At 38.4% G+C, this 12,480-nt stretch overlaps 1 protein-coding gene across 3 annotated transcripts in view; it reads left to right on the plus strand.

The window, feature by feature from the left end:
- EPHX1 (epoxide hydrolase 1) overlaps positions 1-12,480 on the plus strand; it is a 336,659-nt gene that overhangs the window by 18,592 nt on the left and 305,587 nt on the right. The window lies entirely within an intron of this gene.

A 12,480-nucleotide genomic window follows, 5' to 3' on the forward strand; every position in this document is an offset into this window, starting at 1 on the left:
CTTAATATGGGCTATAAAACTGGTAGACACTTTTATGGGCTAGATCGATTGCTTTATTTGGTCATTTTATATAGTTTGATGTTGAAATTCACACTTTATATCCTTGGGGAAAGTTTTTTTACGTCAGGCACTGGTTTAGACACCTTCCCAGTCAGGAAGGGCCTTCTCTGTAGTAGGCAGAGCCTCATTTTTGCGCCATTACTGCGCAGTTACTTTTGAGAGCAGTACATGCAGCTGCATGTGTGTGGGTCTGGAAGTAGTTTAAAAAGTTCCTAGAAGGCTTCATTTGGTATCGTATACCCCCCCGGGGTTTGGTAAAGTCGCAGCAAAGGCTGGAGCTGGGACTGTAGAGGGGTTAAAACTGTAAACGGCTCCGGTTTCCTCATTTTAAGGGTTAAAGGTCTGAAATTTGGGGTACAATGCTTTGAATGCTTTAAGACACTGGTTAAAATTGAACAATTCCTTCATAGTTTTTCACATTCGGTAAAAAAGTGTGCCCTGTTTAAAATTTAAAGAGACAGTAACGGTTTTGTTTTAAAACGGTTTTTGTACTTTATTGACAAGTTTAAGCCTGTTTAACATGTCTATACCTTCAGATAAGCTATGTTCTGTATGTATGGAAGCCAATGTGTCTCCCCCTTCAAATATGTGTGATAATTGTGCCATAGCGTCCAAACAAAGTAAGGACAGTACTGCCACAGATAGTAAAGTTGCCCAAGATGATTCATCGGATGAAGGGAGTAGACATAGTTCTACATCATCCCCTTCTGTGTCTACGCCAGTTTTGCCCACGCAGGAGACCCCTAGTACTTCTAGCGCGCCAATTCTTGTTACTATGCAACAATTGACGGCAGTAATGGATAACTCCATAGCAAATATTTTATCCAAGATGCTTGCATTTCAGAGAAAGCGCGATTGCTCTGTTTTAAACACTGTAGAGCAGGAGGGCGCTGATGATAACTGTTCTGACATACCCTCACACCAATCTGAAGTGGCCATGTGGGAGGTTTTGTCAGATGGGGAAATTTCAGATTCAGGTAGAATTTCTCAACAGGCAGAACCTGATGTTGTGACATTTAAATTTAAGTTAGAGCGTCTCCGCGCACTGCTTAAGGAGGTGCTATCTACTCTGGATGATTGTGACAACCTGGTCATTCCAGAAAAATTGTGCAAGATGGACAAGTTCCTAGAGGTTCCGGTGCACCCCGACGCTTTTCCTATACCCAAGCGGGTGGCGGACATAGTGAATAAGGAATGGGAGAAGCCCGGCATACCTTTTTGTCCCCCCTCCTATATTTAAGAAATTATTTCCTATGGTTGACCCCAGAAAGGACTTATGGCAGACAGTCCCTAAGGTCGAGGGGGCAGTTTCTACACTAGCCAAGCGCACTACTATTCCTATTGAGGATAATTGTGCTTTCAAAGATACTATGGATAAAAAATTGGGAGGGTTTGCTTAAAAAGATTTTTGTACAGCAAGGTTACCTCCTGCAACCTATTTCGTGCATTATTCCTGTCACTACAGCAGCGTGGTTCTGGTTCGAGGAACTAGAAAAGTCGCTCAGTAGAGAGACTCCGTATGAGGAGGTTATGGACAGAATTCACGCACTTAAGTTAGCTAATTCCTTTATTTTAGATGCTGCTTTGCAGTTAGCTAGATTAGCGGCGAAAAATTCAGGGTTTGCAATTGTGGCGCGCAGAGCGCTCTGGCTAAAGTCTTGGTCAGCGGATGTATCTTCCAAGACAAAATTGCTTAATATTCCTTTCAAGGGTAAAACCCTTTTTGGGCCAGAATTGAAAGAGATTATCTCAGACATCACTGGGGGTAAGGGCCATGCCCTCCCACAAGATAGGCCTTTCAAGGCCAAGAATAAGTCTAATTTTCGTTCCTTTCGCAATTTCAGGAACGGACCGGCCTCCAACTCTGCAGCCTCTAGACAAGAGGGTAATGCTTCGCAAACCAAACCAGCTTGGAAACCGATGCAAGGCTGGAACAAGGGTAAACAGGCCAAGAAGCCTGCTGCTGCTACCAAAACAGCATGAAGGAGTAGCCCCCGATCCGGGACCGGATCTAGTAGGGGGCAGTCTCTCTTTCTCTCTCTCTCTCTCTTTCTCTCTCTTTCTCTCTCTTTCTCTCTCTTTCTCTCTCTTTCTCTTTCTCTTTCTCTTTCTCTTTCTCTTTCTCTTTCTCTTTCTCTTTCTCTTTCTCTTTCTTTTTCTCTTTCTTTCTCTTTCTTTTTCTCTTTCTTTCTCTTTTTCTCTTTCTTTCTCTTTTTCTCTTTCTTTCTCTTTTTCTCTTTCTTTCTCTTTCTCTTTCTCTCTCTTTCTCTTTCTCTTTCTCTTTCTCTTTCTCTCTCTCTTTCTCTTTCTTTTTCTCTTTTTCTCTCTTTCTCTCTTTCTCTTTTTCTCTTTCTTTCTCTTTTTCTCTTTCTTTCTCTTTTTCTCTTTTTCTCTCTTTCTCTTTTTCTCTTTCTTTCTCTTTTTCTCTTTCTCTCTCTTTCTCTTTCTCTCTCTTTCTCTTTCTCTCTCTTTCTCTTTCTCTTTCTCTCTCTTTTTCTCTTTTTCTCTTTTTCTCTTTTTCTCCTTTTTTTTTTTTTTTTTTTTTCTCTTTCTCGAAATTGTATACACAAGTTGTATTTTAAAATTAATTTTAAAGCTACAATACAAACATGTGTTTCTGACACAGCAGGCGCCAATTTGCATCGAAGTGTTAAGTTTAAGGTTGTGCGCTATACAAGTATCCAATTATTATATGTAATGTATAGATAACTCTGTAAGGCTTTGTACTGTTATTGCTATATACTGTAGTCCTCTATAGGTATATGTTATTTTAAGACTGGGCAAGATGGTTTTTCCCTTAACATTTTAAAGCTTATAATTTACCACTGCATATAGTTATTTATTTAAAGGAATAGGAAAGTAAAAAATTAAACTTGTGTGACTCAGATTGCGCATGTAATTTTAAGACACTTTTTAGTTCACTTTTATTTTCAAATATGCTTTTTTTTTCTTGATATTCCTTGTGGAAACATAATAAGCACTTATCCTACACTAGTGGGATCTAGCTGCTGATTGGTGCATGCACACATTTTTTTTTTCTTCTTGTGATTGGCTAACTAGATGTGTTCAGTTAGTAGTGCAATGCAGTTCCTTCAGCAAAATATAACAAGAGAATAAAGCAAATTTGAAAATGTGATAATATACGTAAATTGGAAAGTTGTTTAAAATGGTATGTTCTATCCAAATCATTTAAAAAAAAAAAAAAAAAAATTCCTCCTTGGTGAAATTGGCAAAATACCTCAACACCATCTGAGCGCCTCTTCTCTGCTGCAGGCAACATAGCTTGTAAAAAAGAGACCAAACGATCCAATTCACAACAAATGGGCAAAAAGCACAAGTCAGCACTCATACTGAGACTTTTGGCTGGTCAGTAAAATACATAATATAGCAGCAGACAGTGTATGCATGTACACAATCAGTGAAGGTAAAGTCCACTTACGATTCTGTTAACAGGATTTATCCACAGTCCACGCTTTCAAACCTCCATGAGGTGATTAAACACCGTAGTGCTTCAGCACTCTGCAGATTCTTCTCCGTATCCTCGTGAAACACTTCCAACAGGCACTTCTAGTTCAGAGATCAATTCAATGTCTCTGTTAGCTAATGTTTGCGGAGCCCAATAGCATTGTTCAGCGTACACACATCCAAGAAAACTAGCGCGGTTCAAAAACAAAACCGCTTTATTGGAATCAAGTTAAAAGAAAACTAACGTGGGCTATACACATACCAAAGAAGTTAAAAAAAAAAAAAAAAAAGCAAACAAGTGAGAACCACACACATCCCAACACAGGACGCGTTTCAGAATTTCCCCGTACTCACAACTAGTAGGATGTGGTGCTTTGCAATTCATTTATTGGATAATCAAAGCTAACACCTGGCACAGAATACTAGAGCTACACCTGAGATAATACTGAATGCAATCAATATAAACACACTTCATACTAACGGGTGAATTTAACCCTTGATAATAAAAAAATATTAATAAAAATATATATATATATATATTTGTGTGCGGTAGACAAATGAGAGTACAAATATCATTGTAATGTAATAAAGTGTATAAGGACAAGCGAGAGAGGATAAATGGAAGCAGGATAGAGAAATGAAAAATGTTCACTATGAAGTTAACTGTCACGGAATAAAATGTTATATACATACGGCTGCAGTCTTAGCTATCATAAAATGTATGCTATACATACGCCGTAACAATACCGTAAACTGTGATAACCATCATAGTTGGGAGAAAAGAATATCAAGTATCAAATTAATTTACTTATAATACATCAATGAACGAGTGCACAAACAGCGGCAACAACATTCAATAGATACAAAGCATATTATATTGTATCCAATTAATTAAGTGAGGTTAAACTGTTATAAGGAGTGTCTAACTTAAGCATATGAACCACAGTACAGTATCTATATACAGATAGTAATGCCGCAATAAATCCTCAACTATTATAAGGAGTGTTTAACTCAAATATATGAACCTCAGGACAATATCAATATGTAGAAAATATAATTAATCCTCATTAACCCCTTAATGACCGGACCATTTTTCAATTTTCTTACCCTTAATGACAATGGCTATTTTTACATTTCTGCAGTGTTTGCGTTTAGCTGTAATTTTCCTCTTACTCGTTTACTGTACCCACACATATTATATACCGTTTTTCTCGTCATTAAATGGACTTTCTAAAGATACCATTATTTTCATCATATCTTATAATTTACTAAAAAAAAAAAATGATAAAATGAGGAAAAAATGGAAAAAAAACACACTTTTTCTAACTTTGACCCCCAAAATCTGTTACACATCTACAACCACCAAAAAACACCCATGCTAAATAGTTTCTAAATTTTGTCCTGAGTTTAGAAATACCCAATGTTTACACGTTCTTTGCTTTTTTTGCAATTTATGGGGCAATAAATACAAGTAGCACTTTGCTATTTCCAAACCACTTTTTTTCAAAATGAGCGCTAGTTACTTTGGAACCTTGATATCTGTCAGGAATACCTGAATATCCCTTGACATGTATATATTTTGTTTTAGAAGACATCCCAAAGTATTGATCTAGGCCCATTTTGGTATATTTCATGCCACCATTTCACCGCCAAATGCAATAAAAAAAAAAAAAAAAAAAAAAAGTTCACTTTTTCACAAATTTTGTCACAAACTTTAGGTTTCCCACTGAAATTATTTACAAACAGCTTCTGCAATTATGGCACAAATGGTTGTAAATGCTTCTCTGGGATCCCCTTTGTTCAGAAATAACAGACTTATATGGCTTTGTGGTTGCTTTTTGGTAATTAGAAGGCCGCTAAATGCCGCTGCGCACCACACATGTTTTATGCCCAGGAGTGAAGGGGTTAATTAGGGAGCTTGTAGGGAGCTTGTAGGGTTAATTTTAGCTTTAGTGTAGTGTAGTAGACAACTCCAAGTATTGATCTAGGCCCATTTTGGTATATTTTATGCCACCATTTCACCGCCAAATGCGAGCAAATAAAAAAAAAAAAACTTTACATTTTTCACAATTTTAGGTTTCTCACTGAAATTATTTACAAACAGCTTGTGCTATTATGGCAGAAATTGTTGTAAAAGCTTCTCTGGGATCCCCTTTGTTCAGAAATAGCAGACTTATATGGCTTTGGCGTTGCTTTTTGGTAATTAGAAGGCCGCTAAATGCTGCTGCGCACCACACGGGAATTATGCCCAGCAGTGAAGGGGTTAAATTAGGGAGCTTGCAGGGTTAATTTTAGAGATCAGCCTCCCACCTGACACATCCCACCCCCTGATCCCTCCCAAACAGCTCTCTTCCCTCCCCCACCCCACAATTGTTACCGCCATCTTAAGTACTGGCAGAAAGTCTGCCAGTACTAAATAAAAGAGTTTTTTTTTTTTTTAAATAAAAATTATAAATTATTTTAGTTGTGATGGACCCCTGCCTTAGCACCAACCTCCCTGATCCCCCCCTCCAGCTCTCTAACCCTCTCCCCTACCTAATTACCGCCATCTTGGGTACTGGCAGCTGTCTGCCAGTACCCAGTTTGGCCCCACTGGCCAAACTATTTAAATGTTATTTATAACTTTTTTATTTGTATTTTTTTATACAAATGTATTTCTGTAGTGTAGCAGCCCCCCCACAATACCCCCACCCCCTCCCCCTCCCAGATCCTTTTATATGTAAAAAAAAAAAAAAAAATGTAACTTTTTTTTTTTTTTTTTTTTTTTTTTTTTTACTTTTTTTTTTTCCCCCCCTTCCTTCATTGGTGTCAGTGTGGTAATGCGCGCGCATCCACGTGCGCGCGCATCCACGTGCACACACGCTCCCTCCTCCCACAGGGCAAAGGCACCATCGGCACCATCACTACCGGTGCAGAGAGGGCCACAGAGTGGCTCTCTCTGCATCGGAGGCTTGTAAAGGGGTATTGCAGGATGCCTCCATATCGAGGCATCACTGCAATACCCTCAGAGCTGCTGGAAGTGATTGTGATCACTTCCAGCACTCTGTTAGACAACTGACGTACCAGGTACGTCCATTGTCATTAACTGCTTGTTAATGCATGACGTACCTGGTACGTCAGTTGTCATTAAGGGGTTAAATGAGTAACATGAGAAATTGCGTTAATAACTTTTATGATAAATTCTAAATATGCAGAAAATAAATTTCTGCTATACATAGTTCAATGTTTCCAATGATTCATGATGTCATAGACTGAATTAATTCAGTCTATACCTAGTACTCAATTTAAAAATCCAGAATGTCTCTCTGCGATATAATTCCTTAACTCTGTCACCTCCTCTCCTGGGACATCGTACAAGTTCTATAGCTTGCCTTTTTAACGTCTCAACCGATTGTTGATGTTCATGTATAAAATGGATAGCTAAAGCTGAACATTCTTTCTTGCAATTGATGTTGCTAAGATGTTCGCGTATCCTTGCTCTTACCTACCTGGTGGTGAGGCCAACATACTATAGTTTGCATTGGACACATGAGATAATGTAAAACAAAAAACACATACTACAGTTTATACACTATGAGGTCTCGTACCTCTTACCTGTAACACATGATTCAAAGTGAGTGTTTTGTTGTATATGCTCACAGGCTTTACACCTAGAGTTACCACATTTAAAAGTCCCTTTATGGGTAAGCCAGCTGCTACCAGTATCATTTTTCGGGAGAACTGTGGGAGACAGGATATTGCCTGAGGTAACACTCTGCCTATATGAAAACCTTTTCTTTAGTTTGTTATCCGCTAATAGGATAGAAAAATGCTTTTTTATAATAGTACAAATCTGTGGATACTGGTCCTAATCTGCGGATTACTCCCTAATCTAATACTAAACTACCAATAGCCCTTAAAAGGGCTTTTTGTAGGGCATTGCCCTAAGTTTAACAGCTTTTACACTAAAAATAAAGCCCCCCCCTAAAAGTAACCCACCCCCCCAAAAAACAAACAAAAAACTAACACTAATAAACCTAAACTACCCATTGCCCCTAAAGGAGCATTTTTATGGGCATTGCCCTTTAAAAGGGCATTTAGCTCTTTTTCACTGCCCTTAAAAGGGCATTTAGCTCTTTTGAAATTTGCCCAAAAAACCCTAATCTAAACTAAAGCCCCATATTAGGTACTCATGATTTTAGAATTCAGACGGAGAAGGTCTTCTTCCAGGCGGGTCCATCCTCTTCATCCACAACGTCGGCGGTCATCGGCGACATGGAGGCTCCTCTTCATCCGATGTCCTTGGTATACAGAATATTGAATGCAATTTGGGGTACCTTGCATTCCTAATGGCTGAATTTTTCAAAATCGGCCAATAGGATTTCAGATCAGCCAATATGATTTCAGTAGCTCTCAATCCTATTGGCTGATTTTGAAAATTTCAGCCAATAGGAATTCAAGGTACCCCAATAAATATGGGGTACCTTGAATTCAATCTTCAGTGTGCGGCGGACGATCACATGAAGAGGAACCTCCACGCCTTCGCCGAGGAGCGCCACTGCTGCCGAGGATCGCCACTTCTGGGAAGACCGCTCTGGACCTCCGCTCTGTGCCGCTGTTGCTGAAGATGATGGACCCGCCTGGAAGAAGACCTTCTCCGCCGGACTTCTGAAACAGTGAGTACCTAGTTGGAGCTTTAGTGTTATATTTTTTTTTTTTTTTTTTTTCAGACTAGGGTTTTTTTGGGCAAATTTCAAGAGCTGAATGCCCTTTTAAGGGCAGTGAAATGGATAGTTTAGGTTTGGTGGGTGGGGGGTTTTACTGTTAGGGGGGGACTTGATTTATTTGTAATGTAAAAGAGCTGTTAAACTTAGGGCAATGCCCTAAAAAAAAAAAGCCCCTTTAAGGGCTACTGGTAGTTTAGAATTGAATTAAAGTCTGTTTTTATTTTGGGGGGCTTTTTTATTTTCATAGGGATTAGATTTTAATTTTTTTTTATTTTGGATAGTGTTTATTATTTTTTGTAATATTAGCGTTTTTTTTATTTTTATTTTCTGTAATTAGATTAATGTAATTTTTTTAGTATTTTTTTTTTTATTGTGATTAAGGGGTTAATTTTAGGGGGTGTTAGGTTAGGGGGCTTAGTCATTAAATTTAGTTTTTTGCGTTGTGGGGGTTGGTGGTGTAGGAGTTAATAGGTAAATTAGCTTTGCAATTTGGTTTTTCCTTTTTCCCCACATATCTTTATCAACTGCAGTGCTTTGAAAATAGAAAAAAACAATGCCAGGCAATTGCAATGTGCTGGGGTGGAAATGTGACGATTAATAAGCATTATGAAGATAATATAATACTCTCCTATGATTCAAACAGACTCAGGACTTGGTCATCTTGAGTTGAGAAATGTGAAAATTGATAGAAAAATAGCTAAAAATGTAAAAGTAAAAAAGTAAAGTAAAATATAGTAATGTTTAGTAATAATTCTGTTGGAGAACTGTGTACTAACACAATACTTTTTTCTCTGTGCTTTTGCAAACTCCATTTGGCTCAATAGAAGTTAAAACCCCAGCACAGTTCATGCATCGGGCACAGTGCTCACGTTTCATTTACTCCAGAGAATGCGCCATTTATTTAAAGAGCCGACTTCTTTTTCCGATAACTGCAAACGCAGAAGTTGTGAGTTTCTACAGAAGTTGTTTCTCAATATCAATTTGCAACATAGAAATGGTTTAACCGTATAAGGAATGCTGTATTAAGGTCATTTAGAAAATCTGTGTGAACCTCATGAAATACTAGCAGCAAAAATACAATGTTAGATTTTTTTTTTCTTCTTTTCTTTTATTCAGTCTCTTGCTACATGGCAAATACATTTAAAGGGATAGGTCAATAAATGAAATGTGCATGGTTGCACTTAGATTTAAAAAGTGAGTCAAGTAAAAAAAAAAAAACTTTTGTGATTCAGAGCATGCAATTTTAAACAACTTTCCTATTTAATTCTGTTATAAAATTGGCTTTGTTCTCTTGGTATCTTGTATTGAAGAGTAAAACTAGGTAGGCTCATAAGAGCTCATGAGTGTGCACGTGTCTTTAGTAATCTATGGCAGCAGTGGTTTGCATTATTATTTGTAGCTTTGCTATACAATCTTGCAAAACACTGCTGCCAGAGATTACTAAAGACACGTGCACACTCATGAGTTCTTATGAGCCTACCTAGTTTTACTCTTCAATAAAAGATACCATGAGAACAAAGCAAATTTGCTAACAGTAGTACATTTTTAAAGTTGTTTAAAATTGCATGTTCTATCTGAATCATGAGGGTTTTTTTTTTATCTTAAATTTTGACATTGCTGTCCCTTTTTAACCCCTTGAGTGCTAACAACGGCTCTGAGCCGTCGCAGAGTTTCCCACTCTGGTGCTAACTACGGCTCAGAGCTGTCGCTAGCGCACTCCCACCTTGAGGGAGATCTGGGGGCTCCCACCCGCTCCTACCCCGGCGATCGTGCCTGTAGAGTGACAGGCATCGCCGGGGCTTCCCGTTTTGTGTGGTGACGTCACCGTGCAACTTTATTTATACTTAACAATGTTAAGGATAGGGGCATGCTGCTTAGAAGTCTGTATCTCAGGAATCTAAGCAGCTACAGACCCCCAAGACCCACTATTGGAAAGGTAATCGCCTAACCTTTCCAACAGTGTAAGTATTGGGGGGTCTGAAAAAAAAAAAAAAATTAAAAAAAAAAAAATTGTTAAAAAAATGCTTCTAGTAAAAGTTTTTACTGTTTTTTTTCACATATCCTGTGAGGGCCCGTGCACCAGTATCCAAACATCATGGAGACGATTGCATCTAATTCCGCTCGAGCCTTCAGGTTCGCCGGAATCGGGAGTTAAGCAGCGGTCATACGATCGGGTTGATTGACACCCCCTGCTAGCGGCCAATTGGTCAAGAATTTGCAGGGGGCGTCATTGCACAAGCATTTCAATAGAAATGCATGTGCAATGATAAATGCTGACAGCATATGCTGTTGGCATTTATCGATGTGCGGCGGACATGATCTGCTACAGAGAGGTGGTTGTGGTTTGCATTGCTTCTGAGCAGGCAGAGTGTTTGTATACTGGTGCATGGACCCTCACAGGATAGGTGCATATGCCTATGCAAAACAGTATTTTTGCCAATAGAAGTATATCGCAAAAATGCTTATATTTCAAATTTAAGTGTACCCATGCATATTTCATTTTTGACCTTTTCTATCCTTTAAAGGTATTTTACTGTTCCTTATTATGACAGCTTGTTTTGGGGCTGCCAGCTACTATTAGCCATATGCCCACATCGGACTTCAGATGAGATCCCATTGAAAGTTTCCCTATTAGAAATCTCAGATAAGACTTGTGATCCATAATCCCCTATCAACAATGATCAAACCCATGACTTGTAACTCTTGATAGCTGTATGTCCACATCCGGCCTATTGAAGGTAGCTTTATTAGATATCTGCTCATATCAGACTTTCAGTTAGGTTCATGACCCATAATTCCCTATCAACAATATGTCCACATCAGACCTCAGACCAGACCCATGGCTTGTAGCCCTTAATAGCTGTATACCCACATCAGAAATGAGACCCCATTGGACACAGCCATTGTTACTACTCTTGAACAAATACTTGCATCAGACCCATGTCCTTTAGCCATTGTAAGCCATATACCGACATCAGGGCACATAACGTGAATTCTTTGTTTTTCTTTAACATATATTTTACTAGGAATCCAGTTCAAATATAAAATTGTCCAGTTAAATACAGGACAGCCAACATCCCTATTGGTCATTCTGATCTCCCTCCCCCTTTTTCCTGTGCTATCTGGAATTACACCCAGTATTTTCAGCTTTCTGAGTGACATTCTGTGTGATACACAGATTTCCTGTTCTTTTCTCCATTTCTCAAGTTACAAATAAAACCCTTATAATCTCCCAGGAAAAAGTGAGCACTTGCAACGTAGATAGAGGCTGGTGGTTATGTACAGGTGCCTAGGATGATCCTTTGACAGCCTGTTGTTTCTCTAGAATGTGTGTTTTATATACATCATGAGAAATGCAATGCCAGTTACAGTGGTCTGTAGGGCTACATGCGCATCAAGTGTATGATCATTGTGGAGTAATCTTAAAGTGTTTTTTTTTCTTTGCGTTTGAAAGATAACATTTTAAATGTATTACAGCTTTTTAAACGGCTGTTTCTGTGCTTGTGGAGGGGCCCTTGCCACCCACCAGTAAAGGTGTGGGATGTGAACTTATTAGCTATTGAGTAAATGATCTGTGAGTATCCGTTTACACATTTGTGCATTTCCTTCTAGTTTCAATATTCGTTTTAAGTTGAGTACTGTAAAATGCTCACCCTTTATCTTTTCCTGATGTACTCCAGTGGGTAAAATAGTTCAACAGCCATGTGTACTGAAAATGTGAATACTACGGTATTCTCTATAGAAAAGATATGTATACAAGAGACAGTAGCAGGATTTAACCTCCAAGTGGGAGTGTTTCCAGTGCTTGGAATATAATGAGCTACTTAACTAAATAAATTGTCCCTTTAATGTTTTCCCAATTATTTGCTAAGCTGCATAATATTAAATGTATTGGATGTCCCTTTAACCTCTTAAGGACATCTGACGGAATTTTTCAGTCATAAAACAATTGAGCAAACTGAAAGCTGTGTCCTTAAAGGGTTAAGTATTGACCTTTTGTGTATATAAATATAAACATTGAGACAAGAAGGAACACTTTGTGTATATATAGAAATAATTTAAAAATATCATCTTTCCCTGCGGAGTAAGCCTATTTAAATGGGCATGTTTTTGAGAACAAAGGGTTGACGTTTAAATGAGCAAAAATAGCTTTCTTCTGTTATGTGTGATCAGTCCACGGGTCATCATTACTTCTGGGATATAACTCCTCCCCAACAGGAAATGCAAGAGGATTCACCCAGCAGAGCTG

Source organism: Bombina bombina, chromosome 4, assembly GCF_027579735.1.
Source record: "Bombina bombina isolate aBomBom1 chromosome 4, aBomBom1.pri, whole genome shotgun sequence".
Lineage (NCBI taxonomy): Eukaryota > Metazoa > Chordata > Amphibia > Anura > Bombinatoridae > Bombina > Bombina bombina.